The sequence below is a fragment of the Salvelinus sp. IW2-2015 genome, linkage group LG2 (assembly GCF_002910315.2).
Source record: "Salvelinus sp. IW2-2015 linkage group LG2, ASM291031v2, whole genome shotgun sequence".
NCBI lineage: Eukaryota > Metazoa > Chordata > Actinopteri > Salmoniformes > Salmonidae > Salvelinus > Salvelinus sp. IW2-2015.
Genome location: NC_036839.1, coordinates 12,736,609 through 12,764,260, shown reverse-complemented (window position 1 = coordinate 12,764,260; position 27,652 = coordinate 12,736,609). Strand labels below are relative to the sequence as shown.

Below are 27,652 nucleotides of genomic sequence, written 5' to 3'. Positions count from 1 at the left end.
GGTGCACACTTGCATTAAAAGGGTAACTGCACCCAAAAATCTAAACTTCTTCAATTTTTCCCAGACCTCAAATTGTCTCGTGAAGTGGTTTACCATTGTTGCGGACTTAGAAAACATCAATTGGTGGTTCTAAGTCCAAAACAATGTTAATTGAGAGTGAAAATCTGGAAAAACTAAAACTGAGAAAAAATAAATAAAAAATCCCGAATTTCGTTAACTGATTTTATAGGGCCCTAGATATGTAGCAGAGTGAGCTGAGCTTTGCAGTGCCACTGTCTGTCTGAGCAGCAATAGAGAATGACTTATCAAGAAGGGGCGTCTAAGAACAGCTGAACTATTCATCTGCCTGATGTCAGCTCCTGTTAAACAGAATCTGACATGAGCATGGGTTCAAAATAATTGCACCAAAACAGAGATTTAAAAAAATGGTCTTTCGCAGGCAGTACGCAGGGTTGAGTTCCAAATGGCGCCCTATTCCCTATATAGTGCTCCACTTTTGGCCAGGGCCCATAAGGCTCTGGTCAAAAGTTGTGTACTAAGGGAATAGGGTGCCATTTAAGACAGAAGTTGGCTGTGTTTGTGCAGACTCAGACTAGAACAGCAGCATTTGTTCCCAACACACCACGCAAGCAAAGCAGCCTTCATCTGCAGCCAAAAAGCTCTGACAACAACATAGGAGTACAGTGCATTAATTGATTGCAACTATACCCAGATAAGGAGCAGAGTGTGGGGCAGAAACTCTCATGGGGTCAGACTATTCAAACAAGATTTGCACCATCTCCTATGGACTCCAATAAGACATTTTGTGATTGTCTCCCATTGTGCCACGAAGGAGCAAAACCACACAAAAACAAAAAACTCCTCACCATTTATGCACTGCAAGAGCAAAACTACATTCTCCATACCAGAACACTTGCACAAAAGGGTTTTATCTGGAGCCTTTGCTGCAATACCTCATGAGAAATCTTCATGTTTTTAGATTAAGTGAATTCCTTCAATAGATGTCAGCTGTTGGGACTGTGGCTTGGGTATGTTGAATCACGAGGAGCATTGCATAGTGCATCTGGGGGGGGGGGGGGGGGGGCGCGGGGGGGGGGGGGGGGGGGGGGGGCACGAGCACACTGAACTCAGAGTATAGTTGCACAATTGTGACCTCAAATATCACCTCCACCACCTAGTCAGCTACTGTACAGTTTAGGGCTAGGTATGTCGAGAGCTAGCCTCTAAAAGCAAATAGACCCAGGTTTGGAGACTAGAGATGTTCCTGATATTTATGTTGCTGATGATATTATAGTATGCTACATCAATGCCATGTTCAATTCTATTATCATTGACACCAATAGATGACCAGGCAAACATACATAATACTTTTCAACAGAAGAGGAAACATGGAGAAGGATTGGAAGAGGACCACAGTGAGAAACAATTCCTTAGAATAACCAAAGGGTTATTTTGAACACAGTGCTGCACCCCAAAGAGTGCAGAGGTCACCAACTGGACCTGAAGTGATTTGATAAATGGCAGAACTGAACAAATAACTATTTGATACAGCTGTCCATCAAATCTCCATAACAAATAGCCCAAACACAAAACCTATGCAGTGTTTCCCAAACCTATGCAGTGACAACCAAGGAAATTCCTTTTCGATGCCTTCATGTACATGTTGTGAGATGTAAGAATATGTTCTAATCATATACAAGTGTCCAGAGGCAGTTGTACTGGTCTCAGTCACATATGCAAATCTATTTCTGCATAGTGCATATGTCCTTGTAAAGGACTTCCAATGCAAGGCAGCGGTGTAAGGATATACCGGTCTTGTGAACGACAAAGTATGATGATGGCACAGCAGGCTACTCCTATATGGTTTGAGTTATTTGAAATATCAACATCAGTGATATTGATAATGAAAGCATTTTCTCTCTAAACGTTGTGGGCTGCCGTCCCTCATTCCTATGGAGGATTTAGTTCAGATATTTGTGAACACTGCTATTGGTTCATTTTAAATAAACTAATGAAAAGAAAACGTGGAGCCTTCAAAAGAGATCGAGTAGGCTAGCTTGGCATCGCAATTGTAGGGAACCGTTTTCCTGCTATCTATCCTGAGTAGGACTCGGTGATTCCACCGAGACATCTAGGCAATAGTGCGCGCTTGGGAAAAGAAAAGGCACACTTAAACCTTGCCTTGTTCCTTACACTTTAATAGGCTACTGATGTTAAATAACCGTTCACACGGCCTTCAGACTGACACGACTTTACTCTTCTGTCGAGTTGCCTAGTATCAATCTGCTCAAACGTGGTTTGCCTTGATTTGCATGAATCCAGAAAACGGCTATGGGACACGTGAAGTAGTCTAGCTTTTTTGATTTTTTTCTTCTTTATACTAGCTGATATTAAAACACGAAACTGTTAACCGGACGATAAAAGCACAAGTATTGTCAATCTCAAATACATTGTATCAATGTTAGATCGGTCTACAACTATTAGGCCTATAACTTAAATTAAGCGACATTTAAGGGACGGGAGTCACTCTCTAGCGTGACCAAAAAAAGGTCGTTTTGGTTCGAAATTGGTGCAGAACTGTACAACATTTTCATCTGGCTACGTAATTTGAGAATGGGAAAAATAAGCATCAACGCCAATGGCAAATATAGTGACTGTTAGACCAGGTAAGAGGCTTGAGTACAGTCGTGAGTATAAACCTAAATAAACGTGAAAAAATTAAGAAGTGAAGAGCATGAATCTCCGCCCCTAATCCTCGCATTCCTCAGATTCCCACAAACTAAAATCACCTGCCTATTCATTTTCTACGGGTGCATTTCGACCTGAGTCATAAATCCTACAAAAAGTAACACTTCATGTACCGTCCACAAGATACAATAATGGACAAATCAAAAGTTTCGGCTACAATGTATCAAGGGGCACACTCAATACCCAGTGAATGACCCTCAGAGGTGTGCGTGGTAGTGAATCAGTCACAAGAGAAAGATTAGTTTGCATTAAGGTCCTTGCTTGCTATGTATAGGCTATGGCAAAAGCAGGACATAAACACATGCTGCACTGTTTGTATAGTAAAAAAAAAAAATGAATTTAGGACTTAAATAGTAGCTTGTCTAGTGCAGACCTTCAGCCTGCAGATGTTTTTTTTTTACAGATTTTCTCCATGCTTTCAGAATGAATGAAAACGAGCCTGTACCTTAAGGAGTATTATTGTGATCGCTGTGTTTTGGCGTGGATCCACATTGGAACATGTAACTTAATCAGCATGGAAGTAGCACCTCTACAAGTCCGCACCTAGTCCCATGCAGTGTAACTCGCCTCCATAGTCAAGAACAAGATCCCTTCTTCCCTCTCCACTTCCACGCCAAAGGAATACGAGTATGCATGACGTCACCTCGCTGTAGGTTTGCAGTTTCAGTACTCATTGGGTCTAGTTTGTAAAAGAGGGCGTTTCACTGGAGACTCGCTTGGTTGAATAAACCAATGGTAAGGGAAAAACAGTTTCCTTGGTTACACATTTTGTTAAGCAGGATACCATAATCATTTAGTAAATTGTTTACCATTGTCAGTCCCTTTCTGCACCTTTATCAGTGGAGGCTAGTGGGAGGAGCTACAGGAGGACGTTGTAATGGTTGGAATGCAATACAAGGAACTGTATCAAACACAACAAACATATGGAAACCACATGCTTACAATGAACCTGTCCTCCTATAGCTACTCCCACCAGCCTCCACTGACCTTTATGTAGGGTAGTCTGTTTTGTGTCATATCCACCCAAAGTTACGCATAAATTGATTCATACAGTAGCCTATACAGCGGTGTAAAACATACATTTATCTTGTTCAGGAGTTGGCCTAATAATAAATATTGCCTACTCCACATGAGGCTGCTGGGGGTAGAACAGCACATACACTACTGTTCAAAAGTTTGGGTTACTTAGATATGTCCTTGTTTTTGAAAGAAAAGCACATTTTTTTGTCCATTAAAATAACATCAAATTGATCAGAAATACAGTGTAGACATTGTTAATGTTGTAAATAACTATTGTAGCTGGAAATGGCAGATTTTTAATGGAATATCTACATAGGCGTACAGAGGCCCATTACCAGCAACCTGTGTTATCAGCAACCTGTGTTATCAGCATCATCATTATCAGCAACCTGTGTTCCAATGGCACGGTGTGTTAGCTATTCCAAGTTGATCATTTTAAAAGGTTAATTGGTCATTAGAAAAGCCTTTCGCAATTACGTTAGCACGGCTGAAAACTGTTGTGCTGATTAAAGAAGCAATAAAACTGGCCTTCTTTAGACTAGTTGAGTATCTGGAGCATCAGCATTTTGGGGGTTCGATTACAGGCTCAAAATGGCCAGAAACAAAGGACATTCTTCTGTAACTCATTAGTCTATTCTTGTTCTGAGAAATGAAGGCTATTCCATGAGAGAAATTGCCAAGAAACTGAAGATCTGGTAGAACGCTGTGTACTACTCCTTTCACAGAACAGCACAAACTGGCTGAGGGAGGCCAGAGGACTGAGCAAGAGGACAAGTACATTAAAGTGTCTAGTTTGAGAAAGAGAAGCCTCACAAGTCCTCAACTGGCAGCTTCATTAAATAGTACCTGCAAAACACCAGTCTCAACATTAACAGTGAAGAGTTGACTCAGGGATGCTGGCCTTCTAGGCAGAGTTGCAAAGAAAAAGCCATATCTCAGACTGGCCAATAAAAATAAAATATTAAGATGGTCAAAAGAACACATGTGTTTGATGTATTTGATACCATAACACTGATTCCACTACACTACAGCAATTACCACGATCTCGTCCTCCCCATAAGGTGCCACCATCCTCCTGTGTTCCATATAGAAAAGCAAGTAATCTGCAGATGAGTCGTTTTCAGCAGCTCCAAGCACTGCCAGAGCCACCTAAGCTAACCACAATAACGATTAGTCACAATAGTAGCGTTTGCGGTTTGCCTTCAAAATAAAAGTCCCGTATTGACACTGATGCAAACGGATACAAATAGTGTAAAAATGCAATATTTGGACAATATAATGCTTAAAAAGTTTGCAAAGTTGTTATATAATTTTTTAAAAAACAATAATTAGTTAATTTGGCAAAATAGGACAAATCAGTTGAAATTGCACTGTGGATGTATTAGACTTCATAATTGCCATACTACTATGTATATTGAACATTCAAATTGCAATGTACATTCTTACATAGGGATCTTGGGTCCATAAAATGGGGTATCAGCCTACTAATTAACACCCAGAACCGGCACCAGGATAAAGTTATATAGGGGGCTGTTTAAATTGGCGGGAAGGCTACAAATTTCGCACCAATTTTAATTTTAATTTTAATTTCACCTTTATTTAACCAGGTAGGCTAGTTGAGAACAAGTTCTCATTTGCAACTGCGACCTGGCCAAGATAAAGCAAAGCAGTGTGACACAGACAACAACACAGAGTTACACATGGAGTAAACAATAAACAAGCCAATAACACAATAAACAAGTCAATGACACAGTAGAAAAAAGAAAGTCTATATACAGTGTGTGCAAAAGGCATGAGGAGGTAGGCAATAAATAGGCCATAGGAGCGAATAATTACAATTTAGCAGATTAACACTGGAGTGATAAATGAGCAGATGATGATGTGCAAGTAGAGATACTGGTGTGCAAAAGAGCAGAAAAGTAAATAAAATAAAAACAGCATGGGGATGAGGTAGGTAGATTGGGTGGGCTATTTACAGATGGACTATGTACAGCTGCAGCGATCGGTTAGCTGCTCAGATAGTTGATGTTTAAAGTTGGTGAGGGAAATAAAAGTATCCAACTTCAGTGATCTAGCACAATGTCCAAGGAAGGGCAAGAAGTATACAGAATGGTGTCGTCTGCGTAGAGGTGGATCAGGGAATCGCCCACAGCAAGAGCGACATCATTGATATATACAGAGAAAAGAGTCGGCCCGAGAATTGAACCCTGTGGTCCGGACAACATGCCCTCCGATTTGACACCCTGAACTCTGTCTGCAAAGTAGTTGGTGAACCAGGCGAGGCAGTCATTAGGAAAACCAAGGCTATTGAGTCTGCCAATCACCGCTGCGCTGTATCAGCACAAAGGACAACGCCCTATACACACTAAAGCAAGGCCATTTTCGTAGTGAACATAAGCTACAAGTTAGATAGGGTAATTAACATATTACATACAAACTGTTATGCTGGTGAATGAGGACCCAAAAGCGACTTAATAGAAACAGAGTCTTTATTCCAGTCTTAAACAAACAATGATTCTCCTGGATATTATCATAGGTAAATCCAAAACAGGAAACTGAAATCCTCTCGTCAGTAGAGAGGAACGACTGGAGACGCGACCACAGACTGCAGGTCGCTTCGGGAAGGCACAGGCCGTAGCTGACATAGACACCTGCTCACACGCAGCATCTGAAGAAGGCAAAAACACGACAGGGCGGAACAAGGACACAGAACAGCAAACATCAAACAAGGATCCGACAAGGACAGAAGCGGAAAACAGAGGGAGAAATAGGGACTCTAATCAGAGGGCAAAATAGGGGACAGGTGTGAAAGAGTAAATGAGGTAGTTAGGAGAATGAGAAACAGCTGGGAGCAGGAACGGAACGATAGAGAGAGAGAGCGAGAGAGGGAGAGAGGGAGGGGGGAGAGAGAGGGATAGAAAGAGGGAAAGAACCTAATAAGACCAGCAGAGGGAAGCACAGGGACAAGACATGATGATCAATGACAAAACATGACACAAACAGCCTATGTGAATGCAGCCGTACACACAGCTGTCTTACCAAAATAATGCAAACTCAATGCTGAAAGTAGTAGCCTAGTTATTCATGCATGCAAAAAAAAATACTGAAAAGCAGTTTGGCTTAGAATACCAACACTGTTATTGCAAATAAATTAATGCGAACAGAACAAAACAGTCGTACCAGTGGAGGCGCCTCAGAAGAGGAAGGGGAGGACCATCCTCCTCACTGAATTTCATACAAATAAAATAGTAAAACATTTAAAAGGTTATCCTTTTTTACTTTTTAAATCTTTATTAAATATATTTACGTCACCAAATAATTTATTAAAAACACATTGTTTTGCAATGAGGTCTACAGTAGCCTTAACAGCACTCTGTAGAGAGCACCATGGTGTAGCCGGAGGACAGCTAACTTCCATCCTCCTCTGGGTACAATGGCTTCAATTCAAAACCTAGGAGGCTCATGGTTCTCACCCCCTTCCATAGACGTACACAGTAATTATGGCAACTTCTGGAGGATGTCCTCCAACCTATCACAGCTCTTGCAGCATGAACTGACATTTTGTCCACCCAATCAAAGGATCAGAGAATTAATCTAGTACTGAAAGCATAAGCTACAGCAAACTAGCACTGCAGTGCATATAATGTAGTCAGTAGTTGACTCAAAGAGAGAGAAAGAATAGTTAAATAAATTAAATGCTTAAAAAATGAAGGAGAAGCAAGAGAGCTATATTTTGTCATTTTTTTCACTTTCACTTACTGAGCTAGCAAATGTAGCTAGCTAGCTAATTTACACTACTCAAACACCCAGCTCAAACAAAGGGATGCTTTGTCAGCTAGCTGGCTATGACTATGCAACACAACAAGGGAAACTCTTCCAAGTCAAGGTAAGCTTTTGGTTTTACAAATTCATTGCCACCGAGGTCCGCCAGTGTAACTGCTAAACTGCTTATTTAACTTTTACTGACTGTACACTGTAACGTTACTGCGTGTTTGTAGCGGGTTTACTAACATGATAGTTCTATTAGCTATGTTAACTATGACATTACTTTAGCAAAAATGGTGACAACGATGTGGGCTGTGTGTAGGGGTTTTGATATGGTTTGGCTTGGAAAGGTTTTTTCGGCTGGTCACATACTGCTGATGTGTTGTGCATTGGAGTCCACAAGCGAAGGAAAAAGTTGAGAGGAGGAGAGCGCATAAACGCGAGAAGGAATACAACGTGGAGGCCTCCCGAGTGGCGCCGTGGTCTAAGGCACTACATCGCAGTGCTAGCTGTGCCACTAGAGATCCTAGTTGGGGCGGCGCACAATTGTCCCAGCATTGTCTGGGTTATTGGGAGGGTTTGGCCGGCAGGGATGATCTTGTCCCATTGCGCTCTAGTGACTTCTGTGGTGGGCCGGGTGCATATACGCTGACACGGTCGCCAGGTGTACGATGTTTCCTCCGACACATTGGTGTGGCTGGCTTCTGGGTTAAGCGGGCATTGTGTCAAGAAGCAGTGCGGCTTGGTTGGGTCGTGTTTCGGAGGATGCAGGGCTCTCGACCTTCGCCTCTCCCGAGTTGATACGGGAGTTGCAGCGATGAGACAAAACTTTAGCTACCAATTGGGGAGTGACACGACTCCTACCGAAGGTGGCTCCCCTTCCTGTTCGGGTGGCGCTCGGCGGTCGTTGTCACCGGCCTACTAGCTGCCACTGATCCCTTTTTTCCCCTTTCTGTTTATTGGTTTCACCTGTTTTGTGTGTAGGCTGATTAGTCGGGCTATGTTAGCCAGTAGGCCCGCCTGCTCTTTGTGCGGGATTGTTTTGTGTTGCTCTGAGCACGTTCGATGTTGACGTGTTTCGTTCATGGGTTTTTCTCCGGACTGTTTGAGTCCCCGTGTTTGGGGCATTTGTTTTGTGTGCGCCTTGTGTTTCGTGGGGTGGCTTATGTTCGCCGTGTGTGCAATAAATAGCACTACCCTGTACTCTCTGCTTCCTGCGCCTGACTTCGCACCCACTACGCCCAGAGCGTTACAGGGAGAAAAAGGGGTAAAGTAAAAAATGTAAAAATCATTTTTTTTATAAAGGAATACAACGTGACTGGTATGAATGTGAACTGTGTTTATGTGTGATCAGGGGTGTATTCATTCCGCCGGTTCTGTTGTAAAACGTTTCTTAAACAGAAGCCAACACGAACGAAACGGGGATAAACATACCTGGATTTCTCCAAAAGGAACTCTCGTTTGCGACTGTTAGACTAATGATTACACCGTAGATCATCAAGATGCAGGCAAGAGTTTGCAAGGCGATATTGAGTGTGTCACTGTCTGTCACCTAAAGAAAAAGTTTCAACCTGTGTGCACCTTCCTTATAAACTTTAATTCATAAATTTGAAGTAGGAAGTTTACATACACCTTAGCCAAACAGATTTAAACTCAGTTTTTCACAATTCCTGACATTTAATCCAAGTAAAAATTCCCTATTTTTAAATCACTTAGGATCACCACTTTATTTTAAGAATGTGAAATGTCAGAATAATAGTAGAGAGAATTATTTATTTCAACTCTAATTTCTTTCATCACATTCCTAGTGGGTCAGAAGTTTACATACACTCAATTAGTATTTGGTAGCAATGCCTTTAAATTGTTTAACTTGGGTCAAACGTGTCGGGTAGCCTTCCACAAGCTTCCCACATTAAGTTGGGTGAATTTTGGCCCTTTCCTCCTGACAGAGCTGGTGTAACGGAGTCAGGTTTGTAGGCCTCCTTGCTCGCACATGCTTTTTCAGTTCTACCCACAAATTTTCTATAGGATTGAGGTCAGGGCTTTTCTGTAGTTGCGGATTAGACCTGCACAAGAGTCAGGAAGAATTGGACCATTCCTCTTTACACAACTGTTTCAGTTCAGCAATATTTGTCACGCCCTGACCTTAGAGACCCTTTAAATTCTCTATTTGGTAGGTCAGGGTGTGACTAAGGTGGGAAATCTATGTTTATATTTCTTTGTTGGCCGAGTATGGTTCCCAATCAGAGGCAGCTGTCTATCGTTGTCTCTGATTGGGGATCATACTTAGGCAGCCCTTTTTCCCACCTTCTGTTGTGGGATCTTGTCTTTGTGTGTTGCATGGTTTGCACTCCTAGCTTTACGTTCGTTGAGTTGTTTATTGTTTTTTGGTGGAACATTTAAATTAAAGAAAATGTACGTCTACCACGCTGCACCTTGGTCTTCATTTAACGACGGACGTAACAATATTATTGGGATGTCTGGTGTGAACTGCTCTCTTGAGGTCATGCCACAGCATCTCAATCGGGTTGTGTCACGTTCTGACCATAGTTCTTTTGTGTTTTCTTTGTTTTAGTGTTGGTCAGGACGTGAGCTGAGTGGGCAATCTATGTTGTGTGTCTAGTTTTCCCGTTTCTGTGTTTGGCCCTGATATGGTTCTCAATCAGAGCAGGTGTTAGTCATTGTCTCTGATTGGGAACCATATTTAGGTAGCCTGTTTTGTGTTGGGTTTTGTGGGTGGTTGTTTTCTGTCTTCGTGTGTCTGCACCAAACAGAACTGTTTCGTTTTTTCACATTTGTTGTTTTTGTATTTTGTAGTGTTCACGTTTATTGTCTTTAATTAAACATTATGGATAATTACCACGCTGCGCTTTTGTCCTCTCCTTCGTCCAAGAAGAAAGCCATTACAGAACCACCCACCAAAACGGACCAAGCAGCGTGGTAAAGGACAGCAACAGCAGCGGCCGAAAACACAAGACTCCTGGACTTGGGAGGAAATACTGGACGGCAAGGACCTTGGGAACAGGCTGGTGAGTATCGCCGCCCAAAGCTGAGCTGGAGGCAGCGAAAGCGGAGAGGCGGTGTTATGAGGAGGCTGCACGAAAGCGCGGCTGGAAGCCAGAGAGGCAGCCCCAGAAATTTCTTGGGGAGGCACACGGGGAGTGGTGTTAAGCCAGGTAGGAGACCTGAGCCAACTCCCCGTGCTTACCGTGGAGAGCGTCGTACCGGGCAGGCACCGTGTTATGCGGTGGAGCGCACGGTGTCCCCGGTGCATGTGCATAGCCCGGTGCGGTACATTCCAGCACCTCGTATCGGCCAGGCTAGAGTGGGCATCGAGCCAGGTGCCATGAAACTGGCTCTACGCATCTGGTCACCAGTGCGTCTCCTTGGGCCGGGGTCATGGCACCAGCCCTACGCATGGTGTCCCCGGTTCGCCAGCACAGCCCAGTGCGGGCTATTCCACCTCGCCGCACTGGCCTGGCTACGGGGAGCGTTCAGCCAGGTAGGGTTGGGCAGGCTCGGTGCTCGAGACCTGTAGTGCGTCTCCACGGTCCGGTCTATCCGGTGCCTTCTCCACGCACCAGTCCGCCTGTGGCAGCCCCTCGCACCAGCCCAGTACCACCAGTGCCAACACCACGCACCAGGCTTTCCTGTGCGTCTCCAGAGCCCTGTGGGTCCTGTTCCTCCTCCCCGCACTCGCCCAGTGGTGCGTGTCCCCAGTCCGGTACCACCAGTTCCGGCACCACGTACCAAGCCTCCTGTGCATCTCCAGAGCCCTGTACGCCCTGTTCCTGCTCCCCCGACTCGCCCAGTGGTGCGTGTTCCCAGCCCGGTACCACCAGTTCCGGCACCACGCACCAGGCCTACTGTGCGCCTCAGCAGGCCAGAGTTTGCCGTCTGCCCAGCGCCGCTGCGCTGCCCGTCTGCCCAGCGCCGTCTGAGCTGCCCGTCTGCCCAGCGCCGCCTGAGCTGCCCGTCTGCCCAGCGCCATCTGAGCTGCCCGTCTGCCAGCCCATCTGAGCTGTCCGTCTGCCCAGCGCCGTCTGAGCCGCCCGTCTGTCACGCGCCATCTGAGCCCGTCTGTCCGTCTGTCCTGAGTCAGGAGCCGCTAGAGCTCCGTCAGTCAGGAGCCGCCAGAGCCGTCCGCCAGTCAGGAGCTGCCAGAACCGCCGCCAGTCAGGAGCTGCCAGAGCCACCCGCCAGTCAGGAGCTGCCAGAGCGCCCGCCAGTCAGGAGCTGCCAGAGCCGCCCGCCAGTCAGGAGCTGCATGACTGCCCTTCAGTCCGGAGCTGCCCTTCAGTCCGGAGTGCCCTTTCAGTCCGGAGTTGCCCTCAGTCCGGAGCTGCCCCTCAGTCCTGAGCTTATCTCTCAGTCATGAGCTACCTCTCAGTCATGAGCTACTCTCAGTCCATGAGCCTACGCCTCAGTCATGAGCTACCCCTCAGTCCTGAGCTGCCCCTCAGTCCTGAGCTGCCCCTCAGTCCGGAGCTGCCCCTCAGTCCGGAGCTGCCCCTCAGTCCGGAGCTGCCCCTCAGTCCAGAGGCGCTCCTCAGTCCGGTGGGGCCCTTTATTAGGGTTCCCAGGCCAGGGTCGGCGGCGAGGGTCGCCGCTCAAAGGACGTCACTGAAGCGGACAAAGACTATGGTGGATTGGGGTCCTGCGCCAGTGCCGCCACCGCGGACAGATGCCCACCCAGACCCTCCCCTATAGGTTCAGGTTTTGCGGCCGGAGTCCGCACCTTGGGGGGAAGGGGGGGTACTGTCACGTTCTGACCATAGTTCTTTTGTGTTTTCTTTGTTTTAGTGTGGTCAGGGCGTGAGCTGAGTGGGCATTCTATGTTGTGTGTCTAGTTTTCCCGTTTTTCCACATTTGTTGTTTTGTATTTTGTAGTGTTCACATTTATTGTCTTTAATTAAACATTATGGACAATTACCACGCTGCGCTTTGGTCCTCTCCTTCGTCCACAGAAGAAAGCCGTTACAGACTGGGCCACTCCAGAAGATGTATTTTCTTATGTTGTTGATTTACTTTGGTGTTTTGGGACGTTGTCCTGTTGCATCACCCAACTTCTGTTGAGCTTCAATTGGCGGACAGATAGCCTAACATTCTCCTGCAAAATGTCTTGATAAACTTGGGAATTCATTTTTACGTCGATGATAGCAAGCTGTCCAGGCCCTGAGGCAGCAAAGCAGCCCCAAACCATGATGCTCCCTCCACCATACTTTACAGTTGGGATGAGGTTTTGATGTTGGTGAGCTGTGCCTTTTGTTTCTCCACACATAGTGTTGTGTTCCTTCCAAACAACTCAACTGTAGTTTAATCTCTCCACAGAATATTTTGCCAGTAGCGCTGTGGAACATCCAGGTGCACTTTTGTAAACTTCAGACGTGCAGCAATGTTTTTTTTGGACAGCAGTGGCTTCTCCGTGGTGTCCTCGTATGAACACCATTCTTGTTTAGTGTTTTACGTATCGTAGACCCGTCAACAGAGATGTTAGCATGTTCCAGGGATTTCTGTAAATCTTCAGCTGACACTCTAGGATTCTTCTTAACCTCATTGAACATTCTGCGCTGTTCTCTTGCAGTCATCATTGCAGGACGGCCACTCCTAGGGAGAGTAGCAACAGTGCTGAACTTTGTCCATTTACAGACAATTTGTCTTACCATGGACTGATGAACATCAAGGCTTTTAGAGATACTTTTGTAACCCTTTCCAGCTTCATGCAAGTCAACAATTCTTAATCCTAGGTCTTCTGAGATTTATTTTGTTTGAGGTATGGTTCACATCATGCAATGCTTCTTGTGAATAGCAAATTCAAATTTTGTGAGTGTTTTTTATAGGGCAAGGCAGCTCTAACCAACATCTCCAATCTCGTCTCATTGATTGGACTCCAGGTTAGCTGACTCCTGACTCCAATTAGCTTTTGGAGAAGTCATTAGCCTAGGGGTTCACATACTTTCCCCAACCTATGTTTCAATGATGTATTCAATATAGACAAGAAAAATACAATCATTTGTGTGTTATTAGTTTAAGCACACTATGTTGGTCTATTGTTGTGACTTAGATGACGATCAGATCAAGTTCGATGACCAATTTTGCCACTGTATAAGAAAAGATGTTGTATTATATTGACAAAATAGTCGCGTGACCGCTCTAACAATGGAAATAGGCCTATATGTCGTCAAATATGGAAGGCGGGCGGGAGGAGGCGAGATCAGCTGGACCATTCTAGCCAGTCCGAGGGCAGATACACATGTGAACAACATGCACGACTCCAATATAACGTTTTTTTCAGAAGTTGCCACGTGCGTCCAATTATATCAGTCCAGTTATATCAGTGCATTCGCAACAACAACCTAACCCTTACGAATCTTCTATTCGATCAAATAATCCTGACGTAGCAAATTAGCAATTACATTTTCTGTTGACCAAATTCAACACTCTCTCATTGATCTCCATACAAAGATGCCTTACTTCGTGATATTATTTTCGTGGACGGATTTTGGGCGGAGTAAACCCTCTCGCTTCATATCGTCCTTCCTCTCAGCTATATGTAATCCTATACTGTAACTCACTCTCTGTATGGGTCACTGATATGGACATTGATGCTCTATTGTGAAAAATATCTTCCACACTTTAGGTATGGATGGAATTAATCCAAAACAATGTAGAGAAACCTCAATACACTTCAGCATGAATTATTATTCCCTTTGGCTCTTTCCTCAACGCCCTCCCACAGTCCTACCATGTTAAATTGATTTCTACTTTAAATGTAATTTGATGTCAGCCTCCACTTATCAGTTTTGCTTAGGTTATGATAGGGATTGAAACTGTATCAATTCACTTTTTTACTGAGTGTAATTTACCATAATAAAGTACACCAGAATTTTTATATTACAAGTCATTTACATGATGAATTCTAAATGTATTTAAGAGGATATTCCACATTAGATTAACCCAAGTGATATTCGGGCACGTCTGTTTACAGTTCCACACTGTTTACAGTGTACCATCTGTTGTTAACTTTCATGCACAGACACTTTCATGCACAGACACTTTCATGCACAGAAGGCCTGGGACCAGTTTTTCTAAAGTTATCTGAATTTCGCCTGTCGGAAAGGATTAAATGCATAGAAATAGAACAAATAGAACGAGAGTCCCCATTCAAGTCACTGATTCATCCATTCTATTCATTCTATTTCTATGCATTTAGTCCTATCCGATAGGCAAAATCCAGACAGATTGCGTTTGAAAAACTGGGCCCTGATGAGAATTCAGAGGTTATTTCTATAACCTCTTAGACCCTGAATGTTGAATAGGCTGTTTTGGGAGAAATTGAGTGATAGTGGTTTTTCCCATTAAGTTCTTTAATGTAAATGTTAATCCTTAGAATAGGCCTAAACTGATTAAAGCAACAGCAGGTAGGTGGTGTGGTGACCTTTCTGTCAAACTTTAACGAACCTTCCTATTTACATATTCATTTTTTCCTCCTGGCTGATTTTACTTGACAAAATTATGTGTGATTACAATGTTGTAATAATACATAACATATTACTACAGTGTTGTCACAAGAGTAATAACTGTGTTACTATCACACAGGTATACGGGGTAAATTAATGTAAAGTGTTACCTCAAATTCCTTGTTTAAATCACATGTACTATTAATAAACAGATGAGAAGCTATGAGTGGAAGAGACCTACATGGCTTTATAACCAGCAACCGATCAAAATATTTAGGTAAGTCAGCTCAGCTCCAATCTGAACCAATGCTTACTGCTCTTTCCTCTAGACTCACTCACCTCATAACCGTCTGCCAGGACCTTTATATCTGCGTTGTCAGTAGCAGCAGCATGCCTCGTGTTTATTCACCTGTCTCATGGAGTCCCAGCTGAACTAGTCAGGACCCGCGTGTCTGACATGGCCAGTTTGTTTCCTCCCTCTCTCCTTCCTGCTCCCTATAGGATATATCTCATCACGAAGGCTGCGTCCCAAATGGCACCCCATTCCCTAAGTAGTGGCCAAAAGTATTGCACTACATGGGGAATAAGATGCCATTTGGGATGCAGTTGAAGACAGAGGATGTGCCGTTTCTGTCTCACTTCCTTCCTCTTCTGTCATCAGCATAAATAACACCTGACCTAAGAATTCACAGTTGATTGAGTGATTGATAGTTAATGCACTTTTCACATGCTCAATGCTTACTAGAACACAGCTCTATCTTGTAGTTTGATGCTTCCTTTCATTGATATAGAGAAACTGACTCTACTGAAGGACAGCCTTGGAAGCTCAGTATAAACCGGCTGAATATGAGAAACTACAAGCCATAGTTGATACCAACTGGAGTCTGCACACATTGCTCAAAAGGTAGATATTGTTGATTTGATTTTCTCTGAGACACTTTGTGAATACAAGCCCATAACAGAAGCAAAGGGCTGAAGAATGTATAAAGTATAAAGTTTAATTTGGTACGATATATATTTTGTTATTCCATAGTACAGTATGCTCTTGAACATTCTTTTATTATAAAAAAAAAAATGTACCCCTTTTTTCTCCCCAATTTCATGGTATCCAATTGGTAGTTACCGTCTTGTCTCATCGCTGCAACCTCGTACGGACTCGGGAGAGGCGAAGGTCGAGAGCCATGCGTCCTCCGAAACACAACCCAGCCAAGCCGTGGTGCTTCTTGACACAATGCACATCCAACCCGGAAGCCAGCCGCACCAATGTGTCGGAGGAAACACCGTACACCTGGCGACCTGGTCAGCGTGCACTGCGCCCGGCCCACCACAGGAGTCGCTAGTGCGCGATGAGACAAGGATATCCCTGCCGGCCAAACCCTCCCTAACCCAGACGACGCTGGGCAAATTGTGCGCCACCCCATGGGCCTCCCGGTCGCGGCCGGCTACGACAGAGCCTGGGCTCGAACCCAGAATCTCTGGTGGCACAGCTAGCACTGCGATGCAGTGCCTTAGACCACCCGGGAGGCGGGCTCCTGAACATCCTTAGGTGCAAGCTACCTCATTGATTTAATAGTTCAGCTTTTCTTTTAGGCAACATACTGATTCTGTATGTCCAACTTTCAGTATGGAGACAGTTGATGGGTGACAGATCTGTTGAAATAATGAAAAGGTGAAAGACTGAACAGTGCATTTACGCCTCTGCATGATATCTGCAACATCATTTACATCTGAGGACATATTTATATGGAGTTGGTGTTCTTTCTCAAGTGAACAACCATGGGCTCTTTCTGAATCATAATTCAGTTTTACGGTGCTAGAAACCTTCATTCAGAGTTTAAAGATCATGGGCATGAACGAACACACACCAACCACACACACACACACACACACACACACACACACACACACACACACACACACACACACACACACACACACACACACACACACACATACGATCTCCAATGATCCGGCGGAGCGGATTTACTATAAAACAGCAGACCATTACGTAACCTACTGTAAATGGGCTCTCCAAAAAAATATAAGATTTAAGAAGAATATCAACATCAAATTTGAATATTCATGAGTCTGCAGGAGGATCAACCATAAAGCTGTTTGAAGTTCCCAATCTTTTTGCATCCTAGCACTGTGAGAAGTTAACCCTAGGGGGCATGAGGATTATGCTTGTAGACCTGCAGTGTTTTAATTGGTAAACTGTGGCAGCAGCTTTGGTTGTTGTTGTTGTGTCTCATTACGGTTGCCCATGGCTCCCTCCAATTCAGCTCTCTGCATGGACCAGATAAGGCAACCAGTGTTTGCATACGACCGCCACGCTGAAAGGCAGGCTTTCTGTTGTGGATTTCCCAGTGGTGGTAGAGGGGAGTCGCCGCAGGATGTGATCAGATGATTGACTTTCCAGTAAGAGAGTGGGAGTGTCCTGGATACTAAGGCCTTACATCTTTGAAGGAGAGATCCTGATAAGATCCCTAGGTAAACACATGGTAAAGGGAGAATTCACAGCCTACTTTTAATGGCTGGGGTTTCGAGCAGGGTACTCAAGAGCAGTGGTTTGCCTGTGCTTGTAGGTGTGTGGTTTAATCTCATGTCACCGATATGTTTTATTTGTAGTTTCACTTGTTTTGCGGCATCAAACATCCTTTTCTCCCTTACAGTCTTAGAAAAAAGGGTTCTTCGGCTGTCCCCATAGGATAACCTTTTTTGGTTCCAGGTAGAAGCCTCTGTAGAAAGGGTTGTACATGGAACCCGAAAGGGTTCTACCTGGAACCAAAAAGGGTTATTCAAATGGTTCTCCTATGGGGACAGCCGAAGAACCCTTTAAGGTTCTAGATTTGTATTTATTTATTTATGTATTTATTTTTTCCCTTTTTTTCCCTAAGACTGTACACATGGAACACAACTAAGGGCACTTTCACTGCGGTAGAGGACAGTATAGAGGGCTGCACCGAGAGAGCATTTTCATAACGGAAAAGGCAAATAAATGACAGGAGATTAAGATACTCACCCCCTCCTTCTGTTCCCACCAGAAACATGCCTTGTGCATGTTCCCCCTGAATATTTTAATTTACCAATGTGTGTTTTCCTTTCAAGTGTTCGACGGCGATAATGTTTCACATGAATTCCTGCAGATTATGAGCCTTTCAAAGTAAATATTTCAAAGGCAAAACCCCACACACACTGAATGAACTGCTGAATAAAGACAATTTTCCCCATGAAGCATAACAAGAAGAAAATGGACCAATCTCTCATTCTGTATTGCTCAGTAAGCTAGGAACATAGAGCACTAAGGAGAGTACTCCTTTTTGGTCATGTTTATACCATGTATTACTCATGGTCCGAGTCCCAAATGGCACCCTATCCCCTACATAGTGCACTACTTTTACCCATAGGTCCTGGTCAAAAGAACATAAAGTGAATTTAGGCTGTGACTTTTGGGATGCGGACATAATCTTCCATGATTACAGTCTATGCCTTGGTCATGATTGGTCATAATGATATCAGCGATTACATGCTAATGCTACCATAATGTGATCATGTTATCATAAACTTGTGAGAGAGGATTTATAATGACCACGGTGTTCCACAGGTAGCTGTTGGCTGATTTAAGAGCTGTCTTTCAGGTGAAGAGGGCTCTCCGTGCAGCCAAGGAGACCAAAAAGAGCTCCCTACTGAGGCAGCCCAGACAGGTATGGAGCAGAGAGAACAGCAGACTAGCCAATGCAGGATAAGAAACCCCTCCCAGCACACATTACCATGAACCACTACACCATATACTGTATTGTAGTCTGTAGCCTACTACCCACCCTACTCAGCCACATTCAGTTCTGGCAAGCACTGCTCGAAACTAAAATAAGCCCCAGTAAAATGAGAGATGGGTGATTTGAAATGGCTTTCCGTGACCAAAGAAGACAGACAAAGAGAGAGAGAGAGAGAGAGAAAGAAAGAAAGAAAGAAAGAAAGAAAGAGAGAGATGGAATGGGTAGCTCAGTGGAGGGTGCTAGCTAGCTTCTGATGCATTGTAAAATGAACTCTCCCTGGTGTGATGATGAGGCAGAAGCAGAGGAAGCATTGGGCTGCCGCGGCCCGCTGGTGTCATGCGCTGGTGTCATGCGTTGTGAAGTGAGAAGGGCAGCGCTAGCTCTGGGGTGTAGGCTGTTCTCGGGGTAATGACTGTGTCGGTGCGATCCAAGGTTAATGGTGTACACAAGCGTGGGTTTCTGTAATGAGCCTTCTCTGAAGACAGACACACAGATTGACCGACCGCACCACGGCAACCACACATAGCCACTGGATTCATTAGCGTGAAGGTGATATAAGAGAAGGGAGAAAAAGTTTGTTTCTATAGTTACAATCCCATTATATTTTAGCTGGGACTAATGGATGAGCATGTTCGGAACACTGTATTGATGCGTCCCAAATGGCAACCTTTTCCCTATGGGTCCTGGTCAAAGTAGTGCACTACAGAGGGAATAGGTTGCCATTTGAGAAGCAGTCTGTGTTCAGTAGTGCTTGGTACAGTATGATGTATGCTTAATGGAATTCCCTTTGCTCTCTTTCCATGCAGCAGGGAAAAGGCTGAAGCTGAGCTGCAAGGATGTCTGGAACCAAATGGTCTGGCCAGTAGAACAGACATGGGCATCCTCTATGAGCTACTGGACCACGGTACCCCTCTCAGTCCTGAGTGTGTAGATTCTGTTCCAGTCCCTATTGAGTGAGACAATACCATACTGTGTGTGTGTGTGGTGTGGTGTGTGTGTGTGTGTGTGTGTGTGTGTGTGGTGTGTGTGGTGTGTGTGTGTGTGTGTGTGTGTGTGTGTGGTGTTGTGTGTGGTGTGTGTGTGTGTGTGTGTGTGTGTGTGTGTGTGTGTGTGTGTGTGGGTGTCTCATTAGAGCTGTTTCTGGAGAGTGAGCGGGAGGCGTTCAGGTGTACCACTGTGGAGCCCATCTGGCAGCTGACGGAGGACTTGCAGTACAGACTGAGTGAAGTCCAACACCAGCAACACCACCAGCTTCCTCAGCCGGCAGACTGAGAGCAGGTACTCCAGCAGGTAGGTAACGACACGGACGCGTCCCAAATGGCACCCTATTCCCTGTGTAGTGCACTACATTTGACCAGGGCTCTGGGGATAGGGTGCCATTTGGGACGCATCCCATGACCTGAGAGGGGAGCTGAGGGGCTCTGTGCCCACTGTTTCAGAAAGCTGCAGAGGAACTTATTTTTCTCCATATGAAAGTGGAGCCCTTGACTTTGTTTGTGAAAACTGTGGATCTGTTTTTTAATTCCACACAATATACTGCGATGAATCTTAAGGCATTCAATCTCTACAGGTACCAAAATAATAGGCCGTACTTTGCAGATCCTACCTAGATCCTACCAAAAGTCCTCTGGTTGCACACAATACAGCATTCATTCCCCATGAATCTGGTGTTTGTTAGAACTCCTCGCTACGTAAGTCACCTCTCTTTAGTTAATTCTCCTTTTGACTCCTGGAGGCTTTTTCATTCTCAGGGAGCGAATGGTGGGATTAAGAGCAGGCAGGAGAAGGGATGTCTTTGAAAGTGGGCCATATAGGGGGATGAGGAATCCACTGCCAGCCATTTTGTCTGCTTGCCTGCCTGCCCCTGTGTGAGTGAGTCAGTCTCTGGCGTACCTCCATCCCCCACTCATCTTCTCTTTCATCCAGCCCCTGCTGTCCCCCCCACTCAGTCCTGCCCACCTGAGAGCCTCACCATAATGGAGCTACTGCCTACTCTCCTCTCTCTAGCCGCCTGCATGCTTCTTGTACTAAGTGACCCACCATGCTAAATACCATTCCCTTAAAACACTTAATTACGATTCCATACTTGTTTGTGCGTCAGAGGAATTTGTTTGGAGGGAAGGTTTGAGAAGTTTTGTCTGGCTTTAAAACAGTGGTTACGTCTCAAATGGCACCCTATTCACTATAGTGCACTACTTTTGACAAGGACCCATAGGGCTCTGGTCAAAAGTAGTGCACTGTATAGGGAATAGGGTGCCATTTGGGAGGCAATCTGTGAGTCCCTAATGGCCTGTCTGAGACATACTGCACTGCATTACTGCTTCAGAAGGTGACCGAAAATGACCTCACCACCACTCTCTTCTATACATATACAGTGGCTTGCAAAAGTATTCACCCCCTTGGCATTATTCCTATTTTGTTGCCTTAAAACATGGAATTAAAATGCATTTTTATGCTAGGCCATTTTTTATGCTAGGCCATTTTTTGGCTAGGCCATTCCAAGATGTTTAAATGTTTCCCCTTAAACCCCTCGAGTGTTGCTTTAGCAGTATGCTTAGGGTCATTGTCCTGCTGGAAGGTGAACCTTCGTCCCAGTCTCAAATTTCTGGAAGACTGAAACAGGTTTCCCTCAAGAATTTCCCTGTATTTAGCGCCATCCATCATTCCTTAAATTCTGACCAGTTTCCCAGTCCCTGCCGATGATAAACAATCCCACAGCATGATGCTGCCACCACCATGCTTGGTGTTCTTGTGGCGATGAGAGGTGTTGGGTTTGCACCAGACATAGCATTTTCCTTGATGGCCAAAAAGCTCACTTTTTGTCTCATCTGACCAGAGTACCTTCTTTCATATGTTTGGGGAGTCTCCCACATGCCTTTTGGTGCACACCAAACATGTTTGCTTTAAAAAGAAAAATTCTGGCCACTCTTCCGTAAAGCCCAGCTCTGTGGAGTGTACGGCTTAAAGTGGTCCTATGGACAGATACTCCAATCTCCGCTGTGGAGCTTTGCAGCTTCTTCAGGGTTATCTTTGGTCTCTTTGTTGCCTCTCTGATTAATGCCCTCTTTGCCTGGTCTGTGAGTTTTGGTGGGCGGCCCTCTCTTGACAGGTTTGTTGTGGTGCCATATTCTTTTCATTTTTTAATAATGGATTTAATGGTGCTCTGTGGGATGTTCAAAGTTCTGTATATTTTTTTATAATCCAACCCTGATCTGTACTTCTCCACAACATTGTCCCTGACCTGTTTTGAGAGCTCCTTGGTCTTCATAGTGTGGCTTGCTTGGTGGTGCCCCTTTCTTAGTGGTGTTGCAGAATCTGCCTTTCAGAACAGGTGTATATATACTGAGATCATGTGACAGATCATGTGACACTTAGATTGCACACAGGTGGACTTTATTTAACTAATTATGTGACTTCTGAGGGTAATTGGTTGCACCAGATCTTATTTAGGGGCTTTCCTGAGTTTCCTCCCTCTGAGTGGCATCAAAAATCTAACCTGTTAGAAACAGAATTTCTAACAGTGATTTCTCTATGACTACCGATAACATGCCGTCAGTGAATTGCTCTGATTGTAGGATTCACTGTATTTGTCCACCCAAGTAGAAAATTAAGAAAAACTACAGGGGAAAATTCAATTTCACCATTCAATTTCTGTGGGTTCTGTACTCTAACAGAGACATACATTTTCATTTCCTCTCACTAAATTTCATCAGATACAGAGCTCTCTATACCATGATGGATGTCAGAGAAGGATGGCAGACTGTTAATTCTCGGATGTAGAGGAGGGAAGAGAACTGAATTAATAACTCCTTGAAACTGAGTTTGTGTTCAACAATTCATTCTGTTAGAGCCTGTGAGGTCACAGTCTGTAAGTCTGAAGATATTCAAGACACACTCACAGGTCAACTTTGTAAAGGACCAGCAGGAAGACATCATTGAAAAACTTGGCAAAGTGTATCTGGCCATAGAGGAAGAGACCCTGTTTCTGGGAGTGGAGGTACGTAGGTCACTCACCATTAAGGTTGCATAATTCTATCTCTCTTGATTGTGTTGCCAATTTGTAAGTCGCTCTGGATAAGAGCGTCTGCTAAATGACTTAAATGTAAATGTAAGTATTTCATGTCTTTCAAAAGGCATAACCAGATAATCCTTCCAGGACTGTCCCACCAAAACTGCCGACTGTCTGGCTGAGGTAGACCAGGTTCCAGAGGAGGTTTTGTATTCAGAGTGCCCCTACCCTGAACTGACAGCCTCCATAATCCAGAGTTCCCGTCTGAGAAGTACCAGTCCAGACTGCAGAGTATACAGAACCGCCTACAAGGACTGGATAGGTAAAAGCACTGGATAAGTAAAAGAACTGACTGATCACAACTACGGTGGTCTTTGCCTGAAGGCTGTAGCTCCTCTTGAGAGGATACAGTGTGCGACGGGGTGATTGAGAGTCCACCATTTTGAATTGATATCTTGCTCAAAACGAATCAAAGCAAAGCTCTGGTTTTTATGCAGAGAGATCCTGCCGTATGACAAGACAATAGAGTGTGGATGTTGATAAAAGATGAGAAAGTCAGCTTGGTGCATAGAGCATATGTAGATTCTAGAGAATAGCATATCTGGTGATTTCTCTCCCCCCCTACAGCATACAATGTGTGTAGAGCATATAAGTGCATGATTTTACTCTCTCCAGGGAGGCGGGCCGTGGAACATGTTGAGTCTAATACACCGAGAAGTTGATTACTAATCTACTAATACCTTGATATTCATTTCCATTGTTGCTAAACACAGCTACACACACACACACACACACACACAAAAGAAAGCCTCAGATCTTCATCATACAGACAGATGTTCTTTGGTGAAAATGTAATGTTGCCAGGAATGAGACATTAAGAGTGGTTGTCATTGTACAGAAATTCTCAGCATGTGTTTTGTTGTGTCTGCAGCGGGTGATCCGGACATGTTTCTCTTTGCTCTCTGTCCAAACTGTTCCAGGTTCTGTGGCTGGTTGGCAGATGACCATCTGCGCTTCCAGATGACTGTGAGCCAGTACCCTGATGACCTGCACAACCACAGAGCCCTGTACATGGACATGCTGCCATGTTCTGTTATAATCTCCGCCCGGCACAGCCAGAAGAGGACTGGRCACCCCTCATAGCCTGGTTCCTCTCTAGGTTTCTTCCTAGGTTCTGGCCTTTCTAGGGAGTTTTTCCTAGCCACCGTGCTTCTACGCCTGCATTGCTTGCTGTTTGGGGTTTTAGGCTGGGTTTCTGTACAGCACTTTGAGATATCAGCTGATGTACGAAGGGCTTTATAAATACATTTTAATCTATTTGATTTAATGACTGTTCTCCTACAGATTCAGACAGGAGCTGGTCATTATACAACAGTAACCACTCTTGATTTTCTATTTATGCGTCCCAAATGGCACCCTTTGGGCCCTGATCAAAAGTATACTCTATATACACTGAGTGTACAAAACATTAAGAACCTGCTCTTTCCATGACATAGACTGACCAGGTGAATCCAGGTGAAAGCTATGATCCCTTATTGATGTCACTTGTTAAATCCACGTGTGTAGATGAAGGGGAGGAGACAGGTTAAAGAAAGATTTTTAAGCCTTGAGACAATTTAGACATGGATTGTGTATGTGTGCCATTCATAGGGTGAATGGGCAAGACAAAAGATTTAAGTGCCTTTGAACAGGGTATGGTAGTAGGTGCCAGGCGTACCGATTTGTGTCAAAAACTGCAACGCTACTGGATTTTTCATGCTCAACAGTTTCCCGTGTGTATCAAGAATGGTCCACCATCCAAAGGACAAATTGAGGCTGTTCTGAGGGCAAGGGGGGGGTGCAACTCAACAGGAAGGTGTTCCTAATATTTGGTATACTCAATATATACACTATAGTGCACTATAAAGGGAATAGGAATAAGAAGAAGGGCGGGGGTGTATGCCTTATGATTAACGAGTCGTGGTGTGATCATAACAACATACAGGAAGTATTTTTGTTCACCTGACCTAGAATTCCTGACAATCAAATGCCAACCGCATTATCTACCAAGAGAATTCTCTTCGATTATAATCACAGCCGTGTATATCCCCCCCCAAGCAGACACCTTGACGGCCCTGAAAGAACTTCATTGGACTCTATGTAAACCTTTATTGTAGCTGGGGATTTTAACAAAGCTAATCTGAAAACAAGGCTCCCTAAATTTTATCAGCATATCGAATGCGCTACCAGGGCTGGCAGCATTCTGGATCATTGCTACTCTAACTTCCGCGACGCATACAAAACCCTCCCTCGCCCTCCTTACGGCAAATCTGACCACGACTCCATTTTGTTGCTCCCAGCCTATAGACAGAAACTAAAACAGGAAACGCCATTTTCAGGTCTGTTCAACGCTGGTCTGACCAATCGGATTCCACGCTTCAAGATTGCTTCGATCACGTGGACTGGGATATGTTCCGGATAGCCTCAGACAACAACATTGATGTATACACTGATTCGGTAAACGAGTTTATTAGCAAGTGCATCGGTGATGTTGTACCCATGTGTAACGGCTGTCGTCTTCCTCTTCCTCGGACGAGGAGAGGAGAGAAGGATCGGTGGACCAATACGCAGCGAGGTATGTTGACATAATGAATTTATTGAAAAGACGAAGACTGACACGAACTATACTTGACTTATACAAAATAACAAACAAACAACGTAGACAGACCTGATCATGGAACTTACATAAAACACGCAGAACTCACGAACAGGAACAGACTACAATAAACGAACCGAACAACCATAACAGTCCCGTGTGGTGCACAGACACAGACACGGAAGACACAGGAGACAATCACCCACAAACAAACAGTGTGAACAGCCAACCTATATATGGTTCTCAATCAGAGGAAAACGTCAAACACCTGTCTCTGATTGAGAACCATATAAGGCTGATTACAAGACCTAAACATAGAAACACAAAACATAGAAATGCCCACCCACACTCACGCCCTGACCGACTAACACATACAAAACAACAGAAAATAGGTCAGGAACGTGACACCATGGTGACTGTTAAAACCTTCCCCAACCAGAAACCGTGGATTGATGGCAGCATTCGCGCAAAACTGAAAGTGCAAACCACTGCTTTTAATCATGGCAAGGCGACCGAAAACATTACCGAATACAAACAGTGTAGCTATTCCCTCCGCAAGGCAATCAAACAAGCAAAGCATCAGTATAGAGACAAAGTAGAGTCGCAATTCAATGGCTCAGACACGAGAGGTATGTGGCAGGGGCAACAGTCAATCACGGTTTACAAAAAGAAAACAAGCATTGTCACGGACACCGACGTCTTGCTCCCAGACATACTAAACAACTTCTTTGCCCGCTTTGAGGACAATACAGTGCCACTGACACGGCCCAAAACCAAAACCTGCGGGCTCTCCTTCACCGCGACCAACGTGAGTAAAACATTTAAACGTGTTAACCCTCACAAGGCTGCCGGCCCAGACGGCATCCCTAACCGCGTTCTCAGAGCATGCGCAGACCAACTGGCTGGTGTGTTTACGGACATATTCAATCAAACCCTATCCTAGTCTGCTATTCCCACATGCTTCAAGAGGGCCACCATTGTTCCTGTTCCCAAGAAAGCTAAAGTAACTGAGCTAAATGACTATCGCCCCGTAACACTCACTTCCATCATCATTAAGTGCTTTGAGAGGGTCAAGGGTCATATCACCTCCAACCTACCTGACACCCTAGACCCACTCCAATTTGTTTACCGCCCCAATAGGTCCACAGACGACGCAATCGCAATCACAATGCACACTGCCCTAACCCATCTGGACAAGAGGAATACCTATGAATGTTCATCGACTACAGCTTAGCATTTAACACCATGGTACCCTCCTAACACGCAATTAAGCTCGAGACCCTGGGTCTCGACCCCGCCCTGTGCAACTGGGTCCTGGACTTTCTGACAGGCCGCCCCCAGGTGGTGAGGGTAGAAAACAACATCTCCACCCCGCTGATCCTCAACACTGGGGCCCCACAAGGGTGCGTTCTTAGCCCTCTCCTGTACTCCCTGTTCACCCATGACCGTGTGGCCATGCACGCCTCCAACTCAATCATCAAGTTTGCAGACGACACTACAGTGATAGGCTTGATTACCAATAACGACGAGACGGCCTACAGGGAAGGAGGTGAGGGCCCTCGGAGTGTGCTGTCAGGAAAATAACTTCGCACTCAACGTCAACAAAACAAAGGAGGTGATCGTGGACTTCAGGAAACAGCAGAGGGTGCACCCCCCTATCCATATCGACGGGACAGTAGTGGAGAAGGTGGAAAGTTTTAAGTTCCTCGGCGTACACATCACGGACAAACTGAAATGGTCCACCCACACAGACATCGTGGTGAAGAAGGTTCAACAGTGCCTCTTCAACCTCAGGAGGCTGAAGAAACTTGGCTTGTCACCGAAAACACTCACCAACTTTTACAGATGCACAATCGAGAGCATCCTGTCAGGCTGTATCACCGCCAGGTACGGCAACTGCTCCGCTCACAACCGTAAGGCTCTCCAGAGGGTAGTGAGGTCTGCACAACGCATCACCGGGGCCAAACTACCTGCCCTCCAGGACACCTACAGCACCCGATATCACAGGAAGGCCAAAAAGATCATCAAAGACAACAACCAACCGAGCCACTGCCTGTTCACCCCGCTATCATCCAGAAGGCGAGGTCGGTACAGGTGCATCAAAGCTGGGACCGAGAGACTGAAAAACAGCTTCTATCTCAGGGCCATCAGACTGTTAAACAGCCATCACTAACATTGAGTGGCTGCTGCCAACATACTGACTCAAAGCTCTAGCCGCTTTAATAATAAAAAATTGGAT

The 27,652-nt window shown here is 44.9% G+C and overlaps 1 protein-coding gene and 1 pseudogene across 9 annotated transcripts in view; one reads left to right on the top strand and one right to left on the bottom strand.

The window, feature by feature from the left end:
• Window positions 1–3,378, bottom strand: part of LOC111974551 (plakophilin-4-like) — a 119,701-nt gene extending 116,323 nt beyond the window's left edge. For 5 of the 9 annotated variants that reach the window (XM_024002364.2, XM_024002372.1, XM_024002392.2 and 2 more), the window contains exon 1: window positions 3,194–3,377. The gene's annotated coding sequence lies outside the window, so the exon portion shown is untranslated. Of the gene's footprint in view, window positions 1–3,193 lie in introns of all 9 variants that reach the window. The other 4 variants (XM_024002337.2, XM_024002382.2, XM_024002356.2 and 1 more) reach the window with 1 other exon arrangement.
• A 4,241-nt stretch (window positions 3,379–7,619) lies between these two features.
• The window catches only part of LOC139029422 (coiled-coil domain-containing protein 148-like), a 51,285-nt pseudogene continuing 31,252 nt past the window's right edge, over window positions 7,620–27,652 (top strand).